Raw genomic sequence first — 8,186 nt, forward strand, 5'->3', positions numbered from 1 at the left:
TTCCTTTCCAATTTGTATCCCTTTGATCTCCTTTTGTTGCCTAATTGCTATGGCTAGGACTTCAAGTCAAAACTAGACATTTAAATATGTAAGCAAGTGCTGGACAATGTGATGGTTTAGTAATTCATACAACTGAGGGAAAGCTTGTACTGAGACTGTATCTTGCTATATATATGATCTAGTAGAAAGCACAGTCAGGTAATCCCAAACTGTCTTCATCACAAAGAATTGCTCTTTCTCTTTGGGTAGTTTATGTAATGATTAGTACTACAGAGAACAAAGACTGGATCATATTAATAAAGTGATGAACTCCAGTTAGGTCATAATTTTTCAAGCTTAAAAAAATATCAAACAATTACATTCCAAAGAAAAATACACTCATACTTAATGCTATTGAGAAGACAAATGACACAACTTTTTTGAGCCTGTATTCTCTTGACTGTAAAAGGAGAATTAGAATTTATATATATTTAACTTATATCAGGTTTAAAACTACGTAAAATATGTGAAGTCCTGAATATTCCCACTTTTATTTTGACTATAGTTTGTCTCCCTACTGCTAGGAATAACAACTTATGCATTATAGTCATGGAGTATAAAATCTTAAGAATAAACTCAGGTCATGTTGTTAAATGCAGCAACTGTCTTTTGCTAGACCACTGAGCTTGGTAATGTATTTATTAGTGAAAATTGGCCACCTCTACTAGCTGCATCTGTCTACTGGATGCCTGGACCTATCATCAAATATTTTAACTCTATAATAAGATGGGATGATCTACGTTTTTCAGTACCATCCATAGGCATAACTCAAGGTGTTTTAAGAAATAAAATTAATGGAAAGATATCTAGTGTAATCAAAGCATACACTAACTAAGGCTAAGGTAATTTAAGACACTAGACTAAACAAGAGGGGTTCAGGCTTCCACTCTGATACAGTAGAAAAGCTGCACAGCACAAGCATTGTGAATATTCAACCATAAATTAGGGCCAGAAAGCCTCCAAAGTTCTATAAAATGAATATGGAGGCTGCAGAAATGGCCCGGAGGTTAAGATAATTTGTTGCTCTTCCAGAAGACCTGAGTTTGATTTCCAGCACCCACATCAGGCTTGCTACTCCAGTTTCAGGTGTCCTGATTCCCTCTTCTGACCTCTGAAGGCACCTGCCACATGTGGTACATATATACATAAATAAATTTTTAAAAATTAAAAAATGATGAATTCTGTATTTCTTAAAGGTGATATTATCATTTATACAAACCAGTCATTTCTTCTGTAGAGAACTGGAGAAGAAAATAACAAAAACTTTTCTCTCAAAGTTTAGAAGTAAAGCAAAAAAACAAATATAAAGTATCCACCAACTATTTTAAGTAAGTCTAATTTTGAGGGCTTTATGAAACCTAGCATGAGTAAGATGAAGACAGGGTAAAGCAAAGAAGAAAAGCAAGGACTTAGAGGAAACCAAGAGTGTTCCTGACAAGAAAGGGTAAGAAGAACACGTCAGAGGTAAAACTGAAAACTAGGTTAGGGACATTAAAGTATGACATAGCACGGTAGGAATTTGATTGAGTGTTTTCTCTTTCAATACCCACTGGGAAACAAGAGTTTAAGAGGAAAAAGGATAGTGGCATATGACATCTTTAATTTAGTAAAGTCTGGAAATAAAATAATATGATGCATTAGAACTACAAGACACAGGTGGAAAGGAGTAATTAGAAGGATGTTGTAAAATTCAGGCACAACCAGATAAAAGACTGAATTAAATATTAAAACTGAGTGCAGACAAGAAACAAAAGAACTCTATGAATAACAGGGGCAGGATGAGCCGAGAACGATTATGTGTGTTTAAGAATATTATACTGTATCTTCTAGACTATATGGTGGCTTCACTAACAAACACACAGAATAGAAAGTAGACAAATGTTTTGAACATACTAAATTAAAGGTCTGCAAGGAGCTTAAGTTATGGATAAAAAAAGGCAGCTTTAACAATTTGAGTTTTACTTCAAATGTTTTTTTCTTCACTTTTCAGTCATGTGGAAGTAATAAGGGTATTAGTGCCCTCTGAAAACAGATGCAGTTATCCAACAAAAGTAGATGAAGAAGTAAAAAAGAGTGAAGAATAAAATCGTGAGAAATGAGAGCTAAAAATGCAAAAATATACAATGGGAAACACAGAGGAATAACGACAGAAGAACCTCAAGAAAACGGAAGAAAACATCGAGAAGGAACTTAAGAGCAAGTGAAATGCAACAACAAGGCCAAGTAGATCTAAAAATGAAAAAGCCGCCAAATCATTTGGAATTAAACGGCAGACAGTTGTACATGTCTGAATGATTTAGTGTAGGGGAAGTATATACATTTCAGAAATAATCAAAATATCGAGTTTTATATTTATACACGTATTTCACTGTTTTGTTTTTCAAGTTTGCTGTTTTTGAGATAGGGTCTCACTACATAGGCCAACCTGATCTTTAACTTAATGAGTCTCCTGCCTCATCTTCACAAGTGCTAGGATTATAGGCACACTTCACCATACCCTAGTTCAACATGTTGTGTTTTGTTTAGTTGGCAATCTGGGGAACTTTAAGCTCCCTTCTCCCCATAAATATTATTAATAAGCCATTAAACAAATAAACACACACACAAACTGGACAATGGCTGAAGTAATTTTGTAGGATTTATATAACAGTAATGCTTATTACAGACAAGCAACAAGTCATCCTAAAACCTGCAGGAAGGAGCCTCTTTATATTAACTTGCTTTTCCGACCTACCTCTGGGCAAGGACAGCCTATAGGCTTGGGCAACTAGCAGAATGAATCTCATGCCCACATCCCTTGAGCCCAAGGCAGCACAACAGTAAAGGCAAACTGTGTCTGTTTCCATCTAAGGGACCAAGGGCCTCATCTGTTTCACATAATGGAGAATGCAAACACATAGGCAGCAGGTGCTATTCATAAAATTTTGTTATGTGGAAGGCTAAGACGAACTCCACTGAGAGACAAGACAAGTTTGGGAGCAGATGAAAGATTTCTGATAAAACACCTAGGTCCAGTAAGACTATGTGGGATATTTGTATTCTCAAAAGCAGCCATGTATATGACAGTATTTAGAAAATCACCTCGTCCGCATGACAATGCAAAAAAAAAAATGTTTAAAAACAAACAAACAGGAAATAATCAAACTCAGGGCTGAAATCAACCAAGTAAAAACAAAAAGAACTATACAAAGAATCAATAAAACCAGGAGCTGGTTCTTTGAAAAAATCAACAAGATAGATAAACCCTTAGCCAGACTAACCAGAGGGCAAAGAGACGGTATCCAAATTAATAAAATCAGCAACAAGTCACCAGAATAACAATAGAATAAAGAAACAGAATAAAATAATTATTCTGTCTGTTAAATATTAACAGTTCAAAATATTAAAATCATGTTCCACAAACAAAACAAGCAAACAAACTACTAAGCATTAAATTTCTCTACAAGGCAAGCCTAGATAGCTGGTGGATTAAAAAATATGCCAGCATAGAATAAGTTCAAAGACTAAGAGAGGTAGTTTTCTTTTTTGTGACTCTTATGTGGTTTTGGTGTTTGCACATCTAATGATGGAAAAAGAATTTTTCATTCAAACAGCTTAAGACACACATCAGGGGCTAGAGAGATGGCTCAGCGGGTAAGAGCACTGACTGCTCTTCCAAAGGTCCTGAGTTCAAATCCCAGCAACCACATGGTGGTTCACAACCATCCATAACGAGATCTGACGTCCTCTTCTGGAGTGTCTGGAGACAGCTACAGTGTACTTACATATAATAAATAAATAAATCTTAAAAAAAAAAAAGACACACATCAGATGAACAGAGTAATCACTAACAAAGAGGTACTGTAATCATAACCAAGCCAGGACGAGGGATGTAGCTCAGTTGGTAGAGTGACTGTGTGGTATGAAGGAAGCTCCATGTTTGATTCCCAGCACTGAAAAACTGGCACAATGAGATCATCTTCATCTACAAAGCAGGTTCAAGAGTCAGCCTGGGATACATGCAAGGGAAGTGACCTTGTCTCAAAAAACAGAACTAAGATAACACGATATTCTGAAAAAGAAGAAAATCTAACTTGATTTCAAAGTTTGTAACATAGTGTAACAAATAGCTAATTTTTTTATTTTAAAACTCACAAATACACAAAGGCACAGAAAAACATGCCTTAATTTAGAATAAAATAAATGTACACAAAGCATCCTCCAAGAGGCCCAAACATTGGATTTACTAAGCAAATAAAAAAGAAATTCTCTTCAAATATAATACACATTAAGTTGAAAGCTAAAAAGATGAGAGATTTACTCAGCACACAATTCATCAAAAGGGAAGGGAGAAAAGTCACATCAGCACCTCTGAAAAGTGTTGTCCCCAAAACAAAGTGCAAGACATGACTCTGTTAGGATCAATCCACCAAGGCAAAGCTATCTTAAATGTGAACGCACATAAATACGGAACTAGAAATGAAGAAGCAGAAAGTGATGGAAATAAAAATACACAATTTTAATTGGCAACCTAAACCAGCAAGTGTGCATTCTTTTTTAAAAAATGATTTATTTACCTTATATGTTTAAGTGTTTTCCCTGCATGTATGTCTGTGTACCACAGACATGCCATGTACAAAAGAGGGTGTTGGATCCTAAAGAATTGAATTACAGATAGTTATAAGCCACCACGTACATGCTAAACCTGAACCCAGGTCCTCTGAAAGAACAGAAAGTGCTCTTAACCACTGAGCAACCTCTCCAGCTTAGTATTCCCATTGTTTATAAATGTTAACAGGTGCTTATCAGGACACTGTCTCCTTTGCAGAGCAAATCTCAACCATTTAGAAGAATTAAAAACAGACAAGGTGTTTTCTGATAAAACTGTAATCAAGCCATAATAAACAAACATCCAAATACATGGAAAATATATTTCTAAATAATTCACCAGCCAAAAAAGTCTCAAGGGAAATAGCAATCAATATATATTGAACTGAAAAGAAAATGGAGATAAAACATACCAAAATATGTGAAATACTGCTAAAGCAATGCTGAAAGGAACGCGTATAGTACTAAACGCTGTTATCAGAAAAGAGCCTGGCTGCAGAAAGACCCAGGAGTAAAGATTTTCAATCAACAAGCTGAATTTCTTTCTTTAAAAAAAAAAAAAAAAAAAAAAAAAAAAAAAAAAAAAAAAAACCTAGACAGAGAGAGCTTACTAAACCGAAAGCAAACTAAAGAAGCCACAGAGAACAAATATTATTAAAATTATACACAGAGGAAACTCAGTGAAACAGAGCTTGTTCTCTGACAATAATGAACAAACTAACTACCCAGTAAGTTCATCAGAAGAAAACCAACAACACAAAGTATTAGTATCAGAAATCAAATAGACGTGATCACAGAATATCTTGAAAACACAGGAAATGTGGCACAGAAAATAATAATAAAAACAGACACAAATATGGCAATTTTGATAAAGTCAACAATTCCTTAAAAAAGGACAAAGTAAGTCAATATATTAATTGTATAACTCCTACCAAAAGGAAAAGAAATCTCTGGGGCCTGATGATTTCTCCAGAGAATTCTATAAAACCTTTTAAGAATTAACAGCAATTTTACACAATCTCTTCTAGACAACAGGAAGAAGAGTACTTTTAACTCATTTTGTGTAGCCAATAATAACCTGATATCAAAGTCGGATGAAGCAGAAAGCTACAAACCAGTATTATTTCGTGAATATGACTAAAAAGTGTTCACAAATGTAAAGCAACAACATATAAAAAGAATGATATATAAAAACAATTAGAGATTATTCCAAAGATAAAAGACTTAAAAAATATTTAAGAAGGAAACAGGGCCTGGCTAGACAGCTCAGTGCATAAAGGCACTTAATACCAAGAGTGACCTCAGAGTTCAACCTGAATGACCCAAGTGATGGAAGGAGAAACATGATTACCAGAAGTCGTCCTATGACCTACACACATGTGCTGAGACATGGCACACACCCACACAGATTAAAAACAAATTTAAAAAGTGTAATTTTAGAAAGATTTTCTAAAAAATATAAACCACTATAATTCAATGCTATGAGCAGCCTAAGCCTGGCATTTGGGAGACCGCAGTAAGATCAGAAGTCCAAGACTAGCCTCTGCTTCCTTCAAAGGGAGTTCAAGATCAGGGTCTAGAGAGAAGGCCCAGTCATCAAGAGCAATCACTGTCCCTGCACAAGTGCTGGACTTAGTTCCTAGAAGCTATATGTTGGCTCACAACCACTTGTAACCAGCTCCGAAGCATGTATCTTCTGACCTCTGTAGGCTCTTGCACATATGTGCTGTACATATACATACATTCAGGCACATACATATACACATTAAAATGTTTTTGGTTTTGGTTTGGTTTTTCAAGACATGAGTTCCTCTATGTAGCCCTGGCCCTCCTGAACTTTCTCTGTAGACCAGGCTGGCCTCAAACTCAGGAGAGATCCACATAGCCTTTACCTCCCAAGGGCTGGGATTTAAGGTGGATGCCACCACCATCTAGTTTGTTTGTTTGTTTGTTTTTTGCTTTCTTTTTTTTTTTTTTTTGGGTTTTTGAGACAGGGTTTCTCTGTGTAGCCCTGGCTGTTCTGGAACTCACTCTGTAGACCAGGCTGGCCTCGCCTGCCTCTGCCTCCCAAGTGCTGGGATTAAAGTGCGCCACCAATTCCTAGCTGCTTCTTTGCTTTTTAATGACTATTTTAGTTTCATCTGCATGTATGTCTCTGTAAGAGTGTTAAATCCTATGATCTGGAGTTACAGTTGAAGGGTTTTTTGTTTGTTTTTAATTCAAAACTGTTCAAATCTGTCTCAAAAACAAAACAAAAACTTTTTTCTTTCTCCCCGCCCCAAAATCAGGTTTGTTTGTTTTGTTTCTGTGTAACCATGGTTCGATCTGTAGACCAGGCTGACTTTGGACTCTCAAGAGATCCACCTGCCTCTGCCTTCCCTTGTGCCAGTACTACCAACACAGCCTGGCTCAGAAAGTTTTTAGAGAGAAAAATCACATGGTTATGTTAACAGATACAGATAATTTGAAAAAGTCCAATACTCACTCAAGAGAAATTCAGAAAACTATAACTGACTTTCTCAACTTGATAAAGCAGTCTTTAAAAGAAACCTCCACTCATACAAATGCATTCCTTCAAAGATGAAGAGTGAGACATTTTGATTATCAGTTTTGAAACTTGTGGCCAGTTCAATAATAAAGGAATTAAAAACCACATAGACTGAAAAAGAATTAAGCTATTCACATTTACATGTGACCCCAAACAATATATAACTAGTGGTCACAAAAGATTAACATGCAAAACCTAACTGCATTTCTAAATATTAACAATGAATACTTGAAAATGTAATACCATTTATTGTACATCTGCTCACACAAGAAGGAACTACTTCAGTATTAAAAACAATCTAACAGGCAAGAATCTAAGAGGACTAAGGTACAACTCTACTCTGAGAGGATCGCATGCGCCCTTCTGGCCTCAGAGGGCATTACATGACAAACATACATACACACATAAATACTCATACATTTTTTAAAAGGTTAAATTTTTTTAAAATTTACATTACACATACAGGTTTATTCTAAAAATCACAAAACACCAACAGAATAAATGCTTAAATAAATGAATGAGAATAATATGGTGTTCATAAATAAAAAAAAAAAAACAGCCCTTGATGCTCCCAAAATAGTAATCACTATAGATCTAATGTAATTTCTATAAAATTCTAACAAGTGTTTTCACAGCGATGGTCACATTTTTAAAGTAATATAGAAAGGCAAAGAACCACATAGTGCAATACAATTTTGAAACCACTTTAGCCAAGTTTAAGACTTATTACATAGCTATAATAATCAAGACCCTATACTACTAATAAAGGGACAGAGCTGTAAAACAGACTGGGGTTGGAGGAACACCAGAAAAAGACCAATAAAGCATAACCAAATCATTTTGCAGAAAAGCTATTCAGCCGGGCTGCACATTTACTTTATTCTAAATTAAGGCATGTTTTTCTTTCTTTCTTTTTTTTAAAATATTTATTTATTATTATATGCAAGTACACTGTAGCTGTTCTCAGACACACCAGGAGAGGGCATCAGATCTCATTAAGGATGGTTGTGAG

The 8,186-nt window shown here is 35.3% G+C and overlaps 1 protein-coding gene and 1 long non-coding RNA gene across 3 annotated transcripts in view; one reads left to right on the plus strand and one right to left on the minus strand.

The window, feature by feature from the left end:
- Positions 1-2,402, plus strand: part of LOC116086833 — an 11,527-nt gene extending 9,125 nt beyond the window's left edge. The window contains exon 2 of the long non-coding RNA XR_004117157.1: positions 2,030-2,402. This is a non-coding gene — a long non-coding RNA (uncharacterized LOC116086833). The remainder of the gene's footprint in view (positions 1-2,029) is intronic.
- Rock1 (Rho associated coiled-coil containing protein kinase 1) overlaps positions 1-8,186 on the minus strand; it is a 112,284-nt gene that overhangs the window by 84,267 nt on the left and 19,831 nt on the right. The gene's annotated exons all lie outside the window — the stretch shown is intronic.

The sequence above is a fragment of the Mastomys coucha genome, unplaced genomic scaffold, assembly GCF_008632895.1.
Source record: "Mastomys coucha isolate ucsf_1 unplaced genomic scaffold, UCSF_Mcou_1 pScaffold13, whole genome shotgun sequence".
Lineage (NCBI taxonomy): Eukaryota > Metazoa > Chordata > Mammalia > Rodentia > Muridae > Mastomys > Mastomys coucha.